Here is a 16,334-nt window from a genome sequence, read left to right on the forward strand (position 1 = left end):
ATGTCACCACATTTCAATGTGTTTTATTTGAGCCTTGCATGATTTGTATAAATCTGTAAGAACCCTTCTGAAACTCTCCAGCTGCCTCAGAAGGTACCATGAGATGCTCTGGATACCTTTGCTATACTATTTCTGAAGAATGGATTTGGGGTAGTAGAGCCTTTTCTTACAAGCTGCAATGAGCTAGACACCTGCCAGTTCTCCAGTCAAATCAAAGTCAAAACCTCAGATCCCAACTCTTTCACAACACACCAGGGCTCCAATGTTCATGTTGGCCTCAAAACACCATGAGAATTATTGTCCTACCTACTCATAAGAAATTACTGTGCCAAGAATCCCATGGAACGCTTTATAATATATAGACATATATATAAAGCATTCATTTCAGGAAAATTCTCTTCTCTTTTGAGAAACAAACATTTACAAGTGCTTTAGGGGCACAGCTCCCAAATTTCAGTCACATCTACAATAATTTGCCAGACCAAATTTTCAAGCTAGAGGCACGAGAATGCAGCTGCATGACCTAGCATGGATTTTACCACTGTGCAGAGCCTTTGAGCTCCACTAAGGACACCACAGAGTCCAGTAAGGCATCTGTCTACTGACAGGAAGCCTGTTTTTTGTCTGGAAACAGCCATTTCAAAATTTCTTCTTTATCCACGCAATTATGGAAAATATGTAGAAAAACAGCACTCTGTGACTTACATTACAAATTGTTATTAAGCAACAATCTTTGAATTTTGTTATATGAGTACTAACTTTTATCATCAATCCAGAGGAAAAGTATTTGTTGTATACACATAAGAGACACTCATGGATATCCCACTATCTGGAAAAAAAAAGATACCACATGGTGTTAATCAAATATAAAATTTTCTGGTTTATTTCTTGAGTACAAGTCTTGATTACATTTTTCTGGGAAGGATCTTCATGAAATAAGTTGTGAAAGTACTGAAGTTGATCGTCTTTTGGGACCTCAAAGCAAGTGTTTCCAAATTCCATAGGTTAATGCATCCATAGGATTTGTTACAAATATTACTAGTTTGTGCCAGAAAGTTTATAATAAGATGCTGGCTGGCTACCAAACCACTAACTCTCTAGGACTGGCTTAGGGACAATTCAGTGTGCTATTTAATGAAAGAGAGTACATGGCCTATGAAAGCCTGTAAGACTCCCTTCACAACGTGGTTTACTCACTCAGTGATCTTGCTTGGCAGCTCCCTGCTCAGCGTGGAACCCCACCCAGGCCAGCTATGCTGAACCCAGACTGTCATCTGAGCCACCGACTCTCCTTTTCACCTCAGATGGTCTCAGATTGCCTTCAGACTCTCCATTTAGAAATAAAGGCAAATGGCACGCACAGACATCACCCTTTATATAGGATGGAGTGCTGATGCCCTGCTCTCATTCAGCAAGCAATTATAAAGGCTGCATTTAGTGGTAAAGCTGAACTTTTAGTAATGCTCACTGATACTTCATTTTAGGGTTTGGGTTTTTCTCTTTTTTCTGAAAGGAAGATCAATACCATACTTTCCCTTTCCATACTGTCTTTCATCCCAAAATACTTCCCAGTTTAAACATATGTTTCCAGAATTCTTTTTCAATATATTCCTGAGCCATGGGAATAACAGAAGCACTGTGGTGTAATGTGCAAAGCATCACTGCTTTTAAATTGAGGTGGGGAAGCAGTGGATATTGCCTTTACCTGGAACTACAGGGGTAATTAAAATAACTGGAACATCAGGTTAATTAAAAATCCTCTGTGACCTACGAAGATTGTTACTGGGTCCAAATGATCAGATTCCTCTTTTAAGATTGTCCACATAAAAAAAGTTGAGTTTTTTGGATAAAAAGATAGCGGTACTTTTCACATTAAAAAAAAAAAAAAAAAAGAAAAAAAAAGTGTGCAGATCCAAATGATGTGCTTCTGGACTCAAAGGAGATATCTGTGCATGATGATTCTTCATGTAAGCTAAGGATTTTATTTCTGTAGAATTCTGTTTCCTTGAACTATTGGCCCAGCTACACATCCCCCAAGTGTTCTTCTTTGATTTAAGATTACAGCTGAGTTAGTTTGAGGATTATTTTACAGCACAGGGCAAAAACTGTGTCAAGGACCCAAAGATCGCATAAGAGGCTGCTACTGATTAGTTATCATATAACTACCATAAGGAGGCTGTGCATTTTGCCTTTTCCTCCTGTACTGTCTCATCTGGCATTCCAGAGGTTTCATGGAACATTCAAAACTATTCTCTTAATTTTTCTTTGACATCTGGCACAGTGCTTATGCCAAGGACTCTGCTGAACTGAAACACATTTAAGCCTAATGAAGATTTTCTACAAATCTCAAGATCTGAGACATAAGTCAAGCATGTTGTGGACTGAAATGAGCAAAATAACTACCAAGACCTCAACATTCCTATCATTCAGCATGGTAACCTTCAGCAGCCAGAGGGGAGAAAATACAGCAGTCCACATTCAGAGTTGTCACCTGCCTCTTTTGTCTCCCCTGTTAAGTCAAATTCACTGTTATTCTTGTAGTTTAGATACTACTGAAATAACAATGACTTTAAAATACACGTTCCCCAGAGATATTAATCACTAAATCTTTTTTGTTTCTATTTTACTAACGTTTGTACAACAGATGAAGTCATCCATGGATTTGTGTTCTGCATTACTGGTGCTTATGCCATATGTTGATATTGATATTTTGGAACCAAAATGAGGCAATAAGAAAGACAGAATATATTGCAGCTCACCTTAAAGTAGAATCTCTCAGTCCCTAACGATGCAGGGTAATACCTCTTAGGGAAGGAGAGAAACCTTGTGAATGCTGCTTGTTCATCTCCATCACTGAATGCTTCCTCCATTCTGACAGTCCTGGGAGGAGAGCAGTGTTTAGTTTATGTCATAAATAAATATGGAAGAGGAATACAGGGATTAGATAGAGTACATGGGAAAGGGTTGAAAGGCAATATCTGCTTGCACGGTGGTGATTATCTGTTTGGATTGATTTGATTAGTGCTCTTCCTTACTCCTGGGAAATGCAGAGCTGAAACATTGCAACCAGCTGAATTTGTGCAATCACGCCAGAACTGCAGGAAAGTTTGTTCTTTCTCTTCAAGGAGTTGCCCAGGCCCATCAGCTCAGGCAAGGCCACTTTAGGTATGAGTGTGAGAAGCTGGGTTGTGAGGGAGAGAAGATTTCTGTGGTTAGAACTGGCAAGAGATCAGGGTAACCATGCCTGGGAGAGACACAGGTCCTAAATACAGACATCATAAGCGAGCTCTGCTAAAGGGCTGCTGTAAACTCCCAGGAAAAAGGAATCTGCAGGATTCAGTAAACACAGCCAGCTTTGGTTTTATCCTGACAGTTTGCTGTCAGGATAGCTGGAGAGACAGCAAAACATACTGTGCTGGGCTCTTTAAATCATTTGTTTGGTTTAAAGCAGTAGAGATTCATACCCTATTCAAATATTCCTTCCTCATTGCCTTCTTAAAATCCAGCATTTTCCCTAATGGAGAGGAATAGTTTGAAAACACCTTCTGGTGTGGATCCAGCAGTCTTGTGCTTTCTCTAGCTATTTTGATAATGAGGAAACAGCAACAGGGGCAGGCCTGTGACAGCTACTGCCTCAAGTGGCGTGGTGCACACAGGTTAAAAAAGGCTGTTCCAATGACATTTTTCTTCCCACTTTTTCAGTCCTGATATCTGGTAAATCCACACCTGAGATAGATAGAAAAATTAGTGCTATAGAAACAATTCTCTGTACCACAGTGTTACAAAAATCAGTGGAATATCTGTTTTTCTTCATAATTCTTTTTCTCTTCATTTCCAATCCAAAATAAATAAAATTTTAAAGACACCCTGGAAATTAATGAAGTCTTTCTTATTCAATTCAACCTGGAAATAGTTAAATAGTTATTTATGCAATTCATCATGGCTCTGCAGGCTACCGTCACCCAAAGAACACTTTCCCTTATAGGAGAGGGGAAGTTTATATAGCTGCACTCTTGGATTACATCGATTCAGTCCTGAGGCAATACAGATGCCAATTATATGATACACATAGCATACATCTTTAAATTCTCTGTAAAACAACCTCTGAGAAATAATTGTTATTACCTTTCTAGTCAGGCACTGAAAATAAAGACAGCCAAGTTCCTTACCTGTTGATACAAAACTAAACTTTAGGTGTATCTGGTAACAGCTTCATTCTTTCTGTGTATTAGTTATGGTACAGAAATCATGGATTGGTCTGTAAAACGAGTTTAATTCCTTTACTAAGAACCTGTCAGCCTACACGCCTCCATATCATATCACTTGAAGTGTTAAAGTAACTTTTCATCTCCCTCTTCTTTTTCTCTTTACTTTATAACATCTTTTGACCCTCTGGGTTTTCACTAAATTCTTTGTAATCAGTAAGTGTCAGTTACTCTTATGCAAAGAGCTAAACAAATAAAAATTATAGTTTCATTGTAAAGGAACAGGATTTTTTTTTTTAAGTCCAAATAATTCTTATAAAGGCATAAAAAATTTTGTTCTTCAGATCAAAAATTTTGATTTCAGATCAAAAATCTTCTATTGATCAGATCTTCTGATCGATAGAAAACTAACCAAGACAATTTCAGTTGGTTGAAGTTTCTTTATATAATATGACTAAAGAGGTTTATCAAGCTCTGCTACCCAACTCAAGTTGACTTACCCAGTTTTAAAAAGTACCATTTTGCCTCACCTACTAATTGTGTAGACAAAACTATGACATATCCCAGTAAACCACCTTCACATTAATGACATCCTTGCCACTGTGATTGCCACCAAACTGTACCTCTCTACCTCTTCCCAAGGTAGCATCTTAGCCTCTCCTGCCAGAGGCTGCCCAGAGACTAACCAGTATTTCAGCTTTTCCACTTGATTTAGGCCACAACAAACTTTAATTAAATAATATTCTCATAGACCTGTCTCTAAACCTTTAAATCTTCCTATAATAAACATGATTGATAGCCTACAAACCTTTCTAACCTCCTGTTAGAAAAAGAAAATTAATAGAGCATTAAACCTATGTGAATGAAATTAGCAGACACCTAAGGATAAAAAAATTATGTACAGCCATATTCTCAATGCTCTCCAGTTGAAAAGGTCCACTTTGAACCTTGGAAAAATATTACTCTGAAGACCTTACTTGTCATCCTAACCTATGAGCTATACTAATGACTACCTGTAAGACAATGCTATTCTAGTGAAAATTTCTCAAACTTCCCTTCCTTGCAGCATCCCAACTTTGTTAAAGTAATCTCAGATGCAAGCCTCTACAAACCATGGAACCTGACCATGTCTGAGGAATAAATGCAGGACCTGACACCAGCAGGGATCCCACAAACACACAGCCTAGGAGGTGTGTGACCATGGAACCTTCTTTCCTCATTGAAACCACCCTTGTGAAACCAAGTCATCGCTGTTTTCCCAAAACAAATTCAAAACTAAAACAGCACAGGACAGTAACATTCAGGTACCAGCAGGAGACCATTTTTCACTCCCCAGAATATTACACCATTGGCCTCTTAATTCTGTTACTTGAGGGACACATCAACCTTCAACATGAGCCTGGAAATAAAAATCACTAGTTCTACTGACTACTAGAAAACCATGGATTCACTAGGACTAGAAGGTTTATACCACATTATAACTTTTTCCACTGCCTACCACACACTTGGTTTTGCTTTTTACCATGGACAACACTGACTGGCTATTCCAGCCCTCAACATTTCATATTAGTGATTGCTGGAACAACCTCACCTGAAAGCTACACTGACTACAAGGAGATGGACTGAGGTTTGATTTCAGCACACTTTTATGCACATGACTACCTAAAATAGAGGCAAAAGAGATTTTCACATTAGGAAAGCTTCCTGTACTATGGCTCTGAACAAAAGAATGGGCATCTCATAAAGGAAAAGATTGATAATTTTAAGCAAAGAAATTACTTCATTCAAAGCTTCATGATATTAATATTCTAGGGATTTTTATTGTGTTCAAGGTAACAGAACTAGTATAATCTTTGAAAATAAAGTAGTTTTTTTTTTCAAAGGAATACCTGACTCCATAGTGTCCTTTACCAGCAGATAATATATTGCCAAGTGTTTATGCAAAAAAGGAAGGTAACAGTAATAAAGCTGGATAAAAGGGATCACCAACATTAGTAGGCTTTCTAAAAAAAGTCCCTCCTAATGTTACACACAGGATATCTGATCTGAGAACTACTGTGGGATAAAACTCAAAGGTTAGTCCATGTTAGGCAACAGAAGAAATAACACGGAGTGACAAACACCAACATAAAAGGATGCTTTTTGGGCCCTATTCCAAAGCACTCTATTAAAAACTACATAAGCTAATTCACACTTTGAAATCTAATCATTCCCTCTGTTCTATTTCAGCCAGGATATCTGTAAGATGTCTACCCACTGTTAAACTGGTAGCCTTCTCTGAGCAAAATTGATCATTGTCATGACTACTACTTTTCCTTTATCATTCAGGGAACAAGTAATTCTTAGCTGTATTATGGTAGGTTTTCTGATTTGAATTCTATTTTCTGGTTGTCTTTGCTTTTCGTCTGCTGTCATGTCTTTTCCTGGGGATATATTTTGCCACTTGGGAAATTCTGAGAAGATAAAACACTGCACGATTCAAAATTCTTAACAGTCCAGAGCATGTGTGTTTGCATTTGTGGAGGTTCTGTATTTATTCTCTGTCTCCCTGGAAAACCTCCTAGCTTTTTATTTCTAGCTCATCTGTGGCACTTCATTTGTAACATGCTACAGGCTTCCAAAGACAGACACAACACAAAAAGGGAGAGGGAAAATGCTGAGTTCATCACCATAAATTATTGATGTTTCTTCTACTTAACTTACTCATCAGGATTCATTGTTAATGAGGTGTGGATTTTAGTTTTAAATTTGCCATGAAACCAGATGATTTTTAAGGTTGCTTCCAACCCAAACCATTCTGTGATTCTGTGTAGCACTGCAGGCATTCAATTTGAAGCACTGCATTAAAGAGGATTTCTCCCAGTGTGTGTTTCTGGTTCCATTTTCTGCAGCAGGTCTCTGCAACTGTGACTTGGCAGGCACTGGTGGTATTTATCCAAAGCACAGAGTGCAATAGGAAACAGAAAGACAAGAGGAAGATTTTTATTATGTAACTGATAAAATGCAGAAACAGATGCTGTGTGATTGCTCTGGAATTAGTTGATTTATTTAAAGGGTTAATTGACTCATTGTATTCCTATGTGGTAAACTGGAATTCAGATGAATTGCAATGATCCAGTGTCTGGGAGCACCAGGAAATCTGCCAACATATACTACTGTTTTCATCTTCCAGTTTGCAACTAGTTTAAATTGGGGTCAGATGCTGCTGCTGTTGCTGCTCCTGAGGCTAGACTTGCAGTGCCTTTAGCAGAAACAGAAGCTGGCTTGTGGGCTGGGGTCACTACTGGGATATTCTCAGCTCAACAGCCCCTGTGAAAAATGGGAGGGAGGTGGGAGTGAGCTGGTTTGGGTTTACCCCAGAGGAAGTTTCCACCAAAGCATGCTAAAAAAATAAAATGGAATGAAAAATTGATTCGCTTTAGGGTTTTTCCAGAGGGCTTCAGAAGTGGAACCATCTGAACTGAAACCAGTGGGAGCTTTATCCACAGCTGTGAGAGGCTCAGGCACAAACCAGTGCAGGATCTTTTTGAAAACACCATTTGGCCCATTGTGTGAGGACTGGACTGAATGCCACTTCCATGGATCCACGTGTCACCTACATAACTCCTGATACAGATATCAGCCCCAGACTGCTGGGCAGGAAAAACAGCCCAAAAAATGAGAGGCTGAAGTTCAAAATCCTGGCCCAACACCCACCACCCCGGACCTTGGGAAACCTGCATTTTCTGTGTCACACTTCCTTATCTGTGACTTAATACTTGCAGGTCACTGCCTTAAAGATCTATTGCAGAGAGAAATACATGATAGCTTATACAATGGGCACAAGATCAAATGAGTAGCTAAGACAGACAGCTATGAACATTCTGGGATTTTTTTCATCTTAAGTGAGGCAAACTAGAAATTAAAGTGGCCAGCTCTGATACACAGCAAAAAGGAGTAGGGAAAAGACAAAAAAAAACCAAAAAACCAGCCACTTAGAGAGCTGTTCCTAAAAATATAAAATGTATTTTAATTATGAAGGGGAATTAATTTTAGAATGACTGAGGAAAATCTCATGGGGCATTCAGCCAACTCATCCATCTCCTATCACCAGAGAATTTCAGCTTTCCAAACAGCCCTGTAACATACCACTTCTTGGGATCTTCTCTGAATACTGAGCTTATTATCTTTTGACTCCTTCATTATCTGTCACTGACATAAAATGCAGCATGTACTCCTAAGGAAATTAAACGCCGAAAAAAAAGCATATTAGGCTATCTAATCACCCTTCCCCTCCCCTTTCCAGGGTTTCTCCCTGCTGTATCATCTTTGCCCTTCAGCCACACACAAAACCTTGTCAGCTTTGCCACTGCTCTTTCCCTCTCTGTTCCTCCATTTCCTGCCACTTTGTTCCTTAAATTAAAAATATGTAGCAATATCTGAATTCAGCTGTCTGGGACAGTGTCAGGTAAGTGATGACATGATGCTATTTAGACAATGTATGGTCACTATTAGCCAAAAGGGCTGAGTGCTCTTCATCTTGGTCTCCAGAAGCATGATTAAAAATCATAGTCCAAGCTAACTCAAATATCCCACACATGGCTCCTTGGTGCTCTGTCCCAATGCCCAGGCTCTGTGTCTACAGCAGTGGATTTTTTGGAGAGTGAGATGTACCCCAGGTTTTGCCACGGGCCTGGAAGATGCCCTTGAACAACCCTGTCTTGTCATGTACCTTGTCTTGTATAAGGAGATGCCCTTCATCAGCAGCCACTGCATGAAGTCCTAGGCATTGGTAGCAGTGGTGACACCCACAGCACAACATTTTCTAGTCTGGCCCAGTAACTTCATAGCTGTTAAATGCTCTTATTCACCTCCGTTTCCTCTTGTTTTCTGCAGTGCCTATATTTGCATTGCTCATTTCAGTTCAGACATCTCCCTGTGTTGTAAACCATCTCAAACTCAACTGCTGCCTTCACCTGCACACCACCTCCTGCTTTTCACCACCTTCTCCATGAGCTGCTCCTACAGCCAGATTAATGGGCAGAAAGTTTGCTTGTTTTTGCAAATGCATCTTTGCTTGTTTTGTAATACATCTGGAAGTTCACCTCTTCCAGTGGCACAGTCCCACACCACTCTCCTGTGGGTGCCTCCCTTCACCATATTTCACTGTCCCTAGGGACTCCTGCACACTGCCTGGATATTGCAGAGTGCCCTGTGCTGAATGTCACAGTGCTCTCTAATGGAAATTGAGTTGAAAACTGTAGATTGTGAGATTTCCCCAACAGCAGCCTGGGAGACTTCTGATTATTTTTCATTCAAATTATTTTTAAAAATATAAATATTTTTAAAAAGTACAGCAGCTGCAGATATCAATAGTAACAAGAAAAATGAAAGAAGTCAAAACCATTAGCATAGTTTCTAACTGAAAGCAAAGTGTCATTTTAAAATGTGGAGAGAATAGGGATTTTTGTTTACTGGTAAAGCAGATTGGATTTTAGAACAGAAATAAAAACATTTAAAAAAGACAAAATCTAACAAATAAAAACTAAGTAATTATGAAAAAGTGCACTGAGAAATACACCTTTAAATGCCTTCCAAAAATTGTGCCATTGAGCTTCCAAACGTTGAGATAAACTAGACACTAGACCCACTCCAGCTGTGGGGTAGCTACTGACTCCTGCCAGTTGAGAATCTGGAGCAGAATATCTCAGCTTTCTGATGAAATTATAATCAGAATAGAAAAAGACATATTACTCAGCCCTCCTCAATAACACAAGAAATCTTTCACATGGGTCATAGGAAACTGTGTCTAAAAATGTGAAAATGTGTGAATGGTGGGTGGGAACCTGTGCTTTTCTCCTTTCCCAGCACAAGGGTTCTGAGGTGCCTCACAGCCCCCAAAGCAGAGCAGCACATTTTGTTTATCCTCTGTAGAGCAAACCCGCTGCCAGTGGCTGGCTCAAGGCAGGACAAGATCCATTAGCAAAGCCACCGAAAATCAGCCTTGGGCTCTCACATCACACTGATGTGTGTAAGCCAAAAACCATATGGGATGTTAAAGGATAGTTTCTATGGATATCATCTTGATCAAATGCATATTTTTGTTTATATATTAATTAGTATCTATCAGATATTTAAGAACTGCATATTTAGGGCACAGTTGTGCAGTGATTGATTAGGTTAAAAAAAATTTGCTATGGTAGGGATGGCCTTAAGCTCTGTTTGCAGGGATTCTATTCCAAGTAGAGTAACACAACTTTGATCATGCATGGCCAATCCTAAATCCCTCTACTTTTAAATACTTTTAAATTATTTTGTGTTTCACCTCCATAGTTGTTGTCCAGTCTGCTAAGATCTGTTGATCCTCTTTTGAGAGTATTTTAATTTATTAATGTGAAGAGGCCTTGTAAATTCTCACTTAGTGATTATTAATTTCTCTCTACTCTAGACATTCTGTGTAGGGTGTCTCTTTTGAAGATTTTTTTAATCTCTGTTCATCTCATAGTATTAAACTGTTGTCTTCACCATGCACCCGAATCTTGCTATAAGGATCTTGATATAAGGGAGCCCAGAGTTTATGCTTGAAGTGGTATTCATGGAACTGGCAAGCTTAAACAAAGTTCCCTGGATAGAGAATACACACCACAAAAAGAACATTGAGCAGTAGGATATTGGCTGATTATCCAAAATGTATAAATATTGATGTAGCATGTTGAGCAATATGAAGGAAAACTCTGATCAGAAGTTGCAGAAAGCTGCTTTAGAGTCGAAATCTTACTTAGGTAATGAACATTCTGCCATCATACACTCCTGCTCTCACTCCCATTCAGTTATCCCTGGCTGTCAAACAAAATAAATGGCACATCTCTTGTGAAATCACACCTACATTAATATTTTTTCACTATTTTTACATTAAGTTTTTTTCACTATTTTTAAATTGTCTTATATGTGTATATTAAAGCTCTTTAATTAGACATGCAAAAAACATGGCAACAGATGAAACTGTTGGAGGGTTTCTGAGATTCCAGCTGTTTATGTCATTGTCATTTTCATTTCCTCAACCCCCTTTTTGCAATTTAATTTTTGGATTAACTATCTGAGGTTCTCTGTTACCAAAGCATTCATCCTTAACACTACTCCCCAAGAGAAATAAACCTAAGGTGATATTGCAGCCTCTATGCCATGCTTGCAGCCCTGCAATTATGGCTACTTCCAAAATGTAAAGTATATTTAGAAGTTTTTTAGAAAACAGAAAAAGTTCTGTAAAAACATCTTCCATATTCATTTTTTTTCATCAGATATGCGCATAAAGAGCCTCCTAAGTTCTCAAATTTGCAAATGATGATTAAAAATGCACTGCATCCACATTGTCCCAGATGATGGGTGAGAAGGAAAGTAGGAAACCAAAAATTAAAAATCACTAGCCAATAACATTTCTATTTTAAACAACAAAGTATTAAAAAAATAATTCTCAAAAAGAACTTCCAAGAAAAAAAATGAAAACATAAATCCAGTCATACCCCATTCTCTTCAAGCCAGATTTTCCCCTCTGTTCACTCCCATCTTTTACCACTCCGTGTCCACCTTAAATCACGTGCCAACAGTGGAGATTTGCTTTGTCCTGCTTGTTCTACAGACAAAATGATGAATATAAAAATACACAGCAATAACAACACAATGGTCACATGTGTTCTGAAATGCCATCTCTTTGACTCAGACAGAGGGGACCAGAATTGTCAGACTATCATGGAAAGCAAAGCCCTGAGTAGGAAAACAGAAGGGCCAGTGTAGCTTAAAGCTATCAAACAATATGTTATGGGTTGGCTTTGAGCTTTTCAGACTTGTTTGCAAGCCAGAGATAACCACACAGTTTTGCATCACTAAATCAGACCTTTCAAAGCCAAAATAACTTGTAAAGTACTTAAAGGCCACACATTTGTTTGATGAATTCTCATGAAGGAGAAAAAAGGTTAAATCCATACAGCTTGCTTTGCTGTTTTTTTGCTTTTTTGATGATAGAACTAAAGAGTCCTGTTGCATTTAATGATTGAATGAATACATAAGTCAACATAATATTATATTCCAATGAAATACTATATGCAGATGAAAACAAAGTGCCAATGTCAAGTTCATCTCTGGCCTGTCTCTGCTCTGCTTCCTAAGTCATTACCTAGTATTTATTTACAAGACTGGAGAAAAAAAAATATCTTTGAAAAATAAAGGCTTTGTGCTCAGATTTCAGGCATGAAATGGTGTCCCACTATGTCATTTTGGATTTGCCATTTAAAAGCTTACAGTGTGTTTGCTTGAACAGTCCCTTTTTTCAAGAAGAGGAATTTACTTCTCTGGAACTCGACAGTCTCAAAAGAGCTGCTCAGATGTTTTTATTAATTAACTAATATTTGTGCAATGCTTAAAGTATCAGGCGTTGTATAAATGTTAAGCTATGGAATTTGGTCCTACAAATAAATGGCAATTATAAACAACGAAAAATACATATTTATATATTTGCTAGGAATTTACATGAGTATGATATATCTGATAGCTTAGCAGAGAGCTCCTAATCTATCCAAAGCCATATAAAGTTTAGGGATGTGGCTAACAGCCTATTTAAATAACATAGCAAAAGTGATATTTTCCCCAGTGTTTCCATGTTAGCCTTTAAGGCTCCAATTAAAAGCAATTTAAAAACAGAACCTTCACATCTCATTTTTACATGCAGTTGCCATCTATGTCTCACACAAGAAAAATAAAAATTTGCCCCATAATCACATTAAATGTGAAATTAAGAAAAAATAGACAGTACACCTCAAGTTTGGCTTAAAACCTACAGTCTTGCAAGCTTCCAGCTCATCTGTTGACATTACAAAAGATAGAAGTACCAAAGAAGCAGAAGAAAATGCTGAGTGCCTTGTTACTTTTCCTGGCTTTTTCTTTCACATATGAATGTCAGACTGTTAATGAAAAGACTCTTAATGAATCAACACTCTCACAACAGTGTCACTAATGAACTACTGGTAACTGGAAAAGGAGACTAAAAATACTGTGTCTCCCTTTTAGTGCAGAGTTATCTTATCAATATGCTGTAGCCAGAACTGTTAGGCTGAAAAATGCATTTACTTAAGAAAATAACATCGTGAAGCAGAACCAGGGTAACAACAACACTTCTGTTGCCAGAACACACTTGTAGTTGGTGGGTGGCTTGTATAACTGGAGCGCTTAATTAAGTGTATTTTTCCAATAAATACATTGGACATTAATTTTTACTGATGGTTAAATATCTTCTAAGTAGCTACCCTGTCTCTTAGGCAACCAGGCTAGAATTTAATAACTTGCAGGACAAAAGAGCAACAGGCCAATAGGGTCTGGTAAGGATGTCAGCATTTCCATTATAAACTCCATTTTAGCACTGGGAAGGGTACTCTAATTTGAACATTAAAACATGCTGGGGATAGCTTTTGTCCTGGAGTGATTTTATGGTTTCTGTTTTTCTAATAAGAGCCATTTGCATCCATTTGGAAGAATTTTAAATGTATGGAGCTTGCAGGGGGGGAGGAAAAAAGCTTAAATAGAGAATAATAATAAAAAATAAAGAAGAAAGCACTAAAACAGAATGGATTTCAGGGTTTAAATGTAGTATTGAGCCTGCATGTTTGACTCAGAGAGGCTGATGCCAGCAACAGTGAATCTGAACAAGGAAAGGCCCAAGGTCATGTGGGACCTTCAGGACACAGGTCTGTGCTGTAAGACCTGGAAGTGCTGATTTACAGGGATGCCATTGTTGGGAAACCAGAGGCACAACATGCTGCTTGTGAAGGTGGGCTAAGGTGGCCCTTTGGAAGCAGAGAATTAAATCAAATTCCTGGTCAGTCTGTAAATCCTAAGGATACAGTCCTCTCTTCTGTGGAGTTTGTCTGTTAAGGCACTGTTGTAGGCACTTTCTAATTCCAGCTCAACATAAATTTAAAATAGCCTTCACTTCCTTTGCTAAATATATTTTCAGAAGTTTTATGTGTTTTCTGGATCTGCTATGAATCACCCATTCCATATAAGAGCATTTCAGGTATAGATGAAAATGGTTCTCATATATTTGGTAGTTTGATATATATTTAAAGCTTGTAAAGTTGTTAGTAACAAAAGCTGTTTTATAACTTAACTACATTATTACTATGAACTCAGCCAATAATATGTGTTTTAAAGCTACCTGGGTACAAGTTTACAGCAGCAGTTCAGTCACCATCCACATCTGTAAAAAATAAAACAATAAAAAATAAATAATGCATGTAGGAGAGGCTGTCAGAATTCATTCGGCCAGTTCCATTTTATACACATTTCATTTCCTAGATTTTAAATACTGAAATATTGATTTATATTGTCGAGGCATCCTAAATGTACATAGAAAATAGGCTTCAGAGACCTTAGAGACTTTCAAATGCCCTCAAACAGTACAGATAATATGATTTCCATATAGACATTCTTATTTTCAGGTTTTTTCCTTTTATTTATTCTTACCCGTTCTTCTAAATTTTCTACACAGCCTTTTTGAAGCTGTCTCAGGTACCCTGTACTCCTTCAGGGTCACAGCCAAAATGAGAAGGCCAGGTAGTTACTTGTCACCCAATATCCCAAGAGAGCATGGAAAAGAACTATCCACAGAAAAAAACCCTGAAGTGCTCTCCTGCAAGAGGCTGTGCTTACAGACCTTGTGGTGAAAAATAAGTGCACTGACACATAGAGAAGGTTCAGTCCTTTGTCCATCACTAAAGGAAGCCAGCCACAACATACGAGGAACTGAAAACCAGGATTTTCTTATTCACATTTTCCTACTGTTTCTCAAAAGGGCAGGAAAACAATTGGAGATGTATCAAGTGGTAAATTCTTGCAGTCACCAGCAAATCTATCTGTTACCTTCTCTACAAGTTTGTTGCTTCTCCAGGGCACTGGCTGCCTTCAGCAGCAGTTACACACTCACGGTGCAGATACAGACCCAGTGATAGCTGCAGAGTGCACGTGGGGGCTCAGAAGGCATTATGTCTTTATTTCCATATGCTGCTGGAAAACAGAGTCATGTTATTCTGATTTCAGAGGAGAGGAGTGAAGGCAGTGGGACTGAGGACTTGAATCAGACACTGGTGACAGCAGCCAGAGGCCTGGCCAGTGTTCAGCAGGACCGTGCCTGGGGAGGGCCCTCCTCTGCCCTCAGCCAAACCTGCCTTGCAGACTGAAAAGCAGAGAGAGACACTGGGGAGTAACATCCACCTGGTTACATCTTTAATTTTGCCAGCTCCATCTAGAGCCACAGAGAGCAAAGCTCCCTGAAGCTCTGGTGCCAAGCAGAGGTTGTGGTGAAGCCTTCACAGCCATCCAAACCTTGCCGTGCAGCGATGAAGCGCCCTGCTTCTCCCCAAAGCAGGCCTTGGTACCTGCGTATGCCAGCTGGAGGAACAGCTAGACACTTCCCTGCCTATTTGCTTACTAATGAGGACTCTCATATTGTTTGGCCACATTTTTTGCAGAGCTTCTGCCTCCTCTATTTTACTGTCAGAGACGTGATGGCCAATTACATCCTTCAACAGTGAATGGGAGCACTGTTCACCGTGTCTGCGCTCCCTATCAGCACTTAGATATAAAATCTTATATAATGTGTAAAGGAGAAGAGAGTAAGTCCCATCAAAAATGACATGCTGGGTTTTCAGGAGGATCCAACATCTCGAAATGAAACTTGAACAGCTGCTGGATGATATAACCTGAATAAAAGTAATTAAAAGAAAATGAGTTCTGCCCTCCTGTATCCTCCTGACTCATGCCTCATTTTCTACTTCAGGATTTAGGAAAGCAAATGTCTATTTCTGTGTCCATCACCAGAGCGACATCACAGCAAGTTAATTAGAGCACATGACAGAGAGGTGCTATTTTTGCCTTCAAATAAAGATCTTTCTGTTGCATATGAACATTTTTCTTTCTGAAATAGGGAGAGAAACTTCATAGCTACTAGCTCTCTCCCAAAGGTGTATAAAAATTATGCTTTTTCTACAGCTTACAAGCTTCACGATTAGAATTGTCAGCTGTGGTATATTAAAGAGGATACAGTCAGACTTGACTGATCAAGCTTAATTTAGCCTTATGTTTGGGTTTCTGAAACATGGTAAA

The 16,334-nt window shown here is 38.7% G+C and overlaps 1 long non-coding RNA gene across 8 annotated transcripts in view; it reads right to left on the reverse strand.

Annotated features, from left to right (window-relative positions):
• Positions 1-15,609, reverse strand: part of LOC111928401 (uncharacterized) — a 50,085-nt gene extending 34,476 nt beyond the window's left edge. The window contains exons 1-4 of one of the 8 annotated variants that reach the window (XR_015287096.1): positions 15,398-15,592; positions 15,093-15,233; positions 14,389-14,430; positions 2,760-2,880 (exon numbers count right to left, since the gene is read on the reverse strand). This is a non-coding gene — a long non-coding RNA (uncharacterized LOC111928401). Of the gene's footprint in view, positions 1-2,759; positions 2,881-3,464; positions 3,560-14,388; positions 14,431-14,696 lie in introns of those variants that run through there. The other 7 variants (XR_015287095.1, XR_002864095.2, XR_015287091.1 and 4 more) reach the window with 7 other exon arrangements.
• Positions 15,610-16,334: the final 725 nt, after the last annotated feature.

The sequence above is a fragment of the Cyanistes caeruleus genome, chromosome 5 (assembly GCF_971803275.1).
Source record: "Cyanistes caeruleus chromosome 5, bCyaCae1.hap1.1, whole genome shotgun sequence".
In the NCBI taxonomy this organism is placed as follows: Eukaryota; Metazoa; Chordata; class Aves; order Passeriformes; family Paridae; genus Cyanistes; species Cyanistes caeruleus.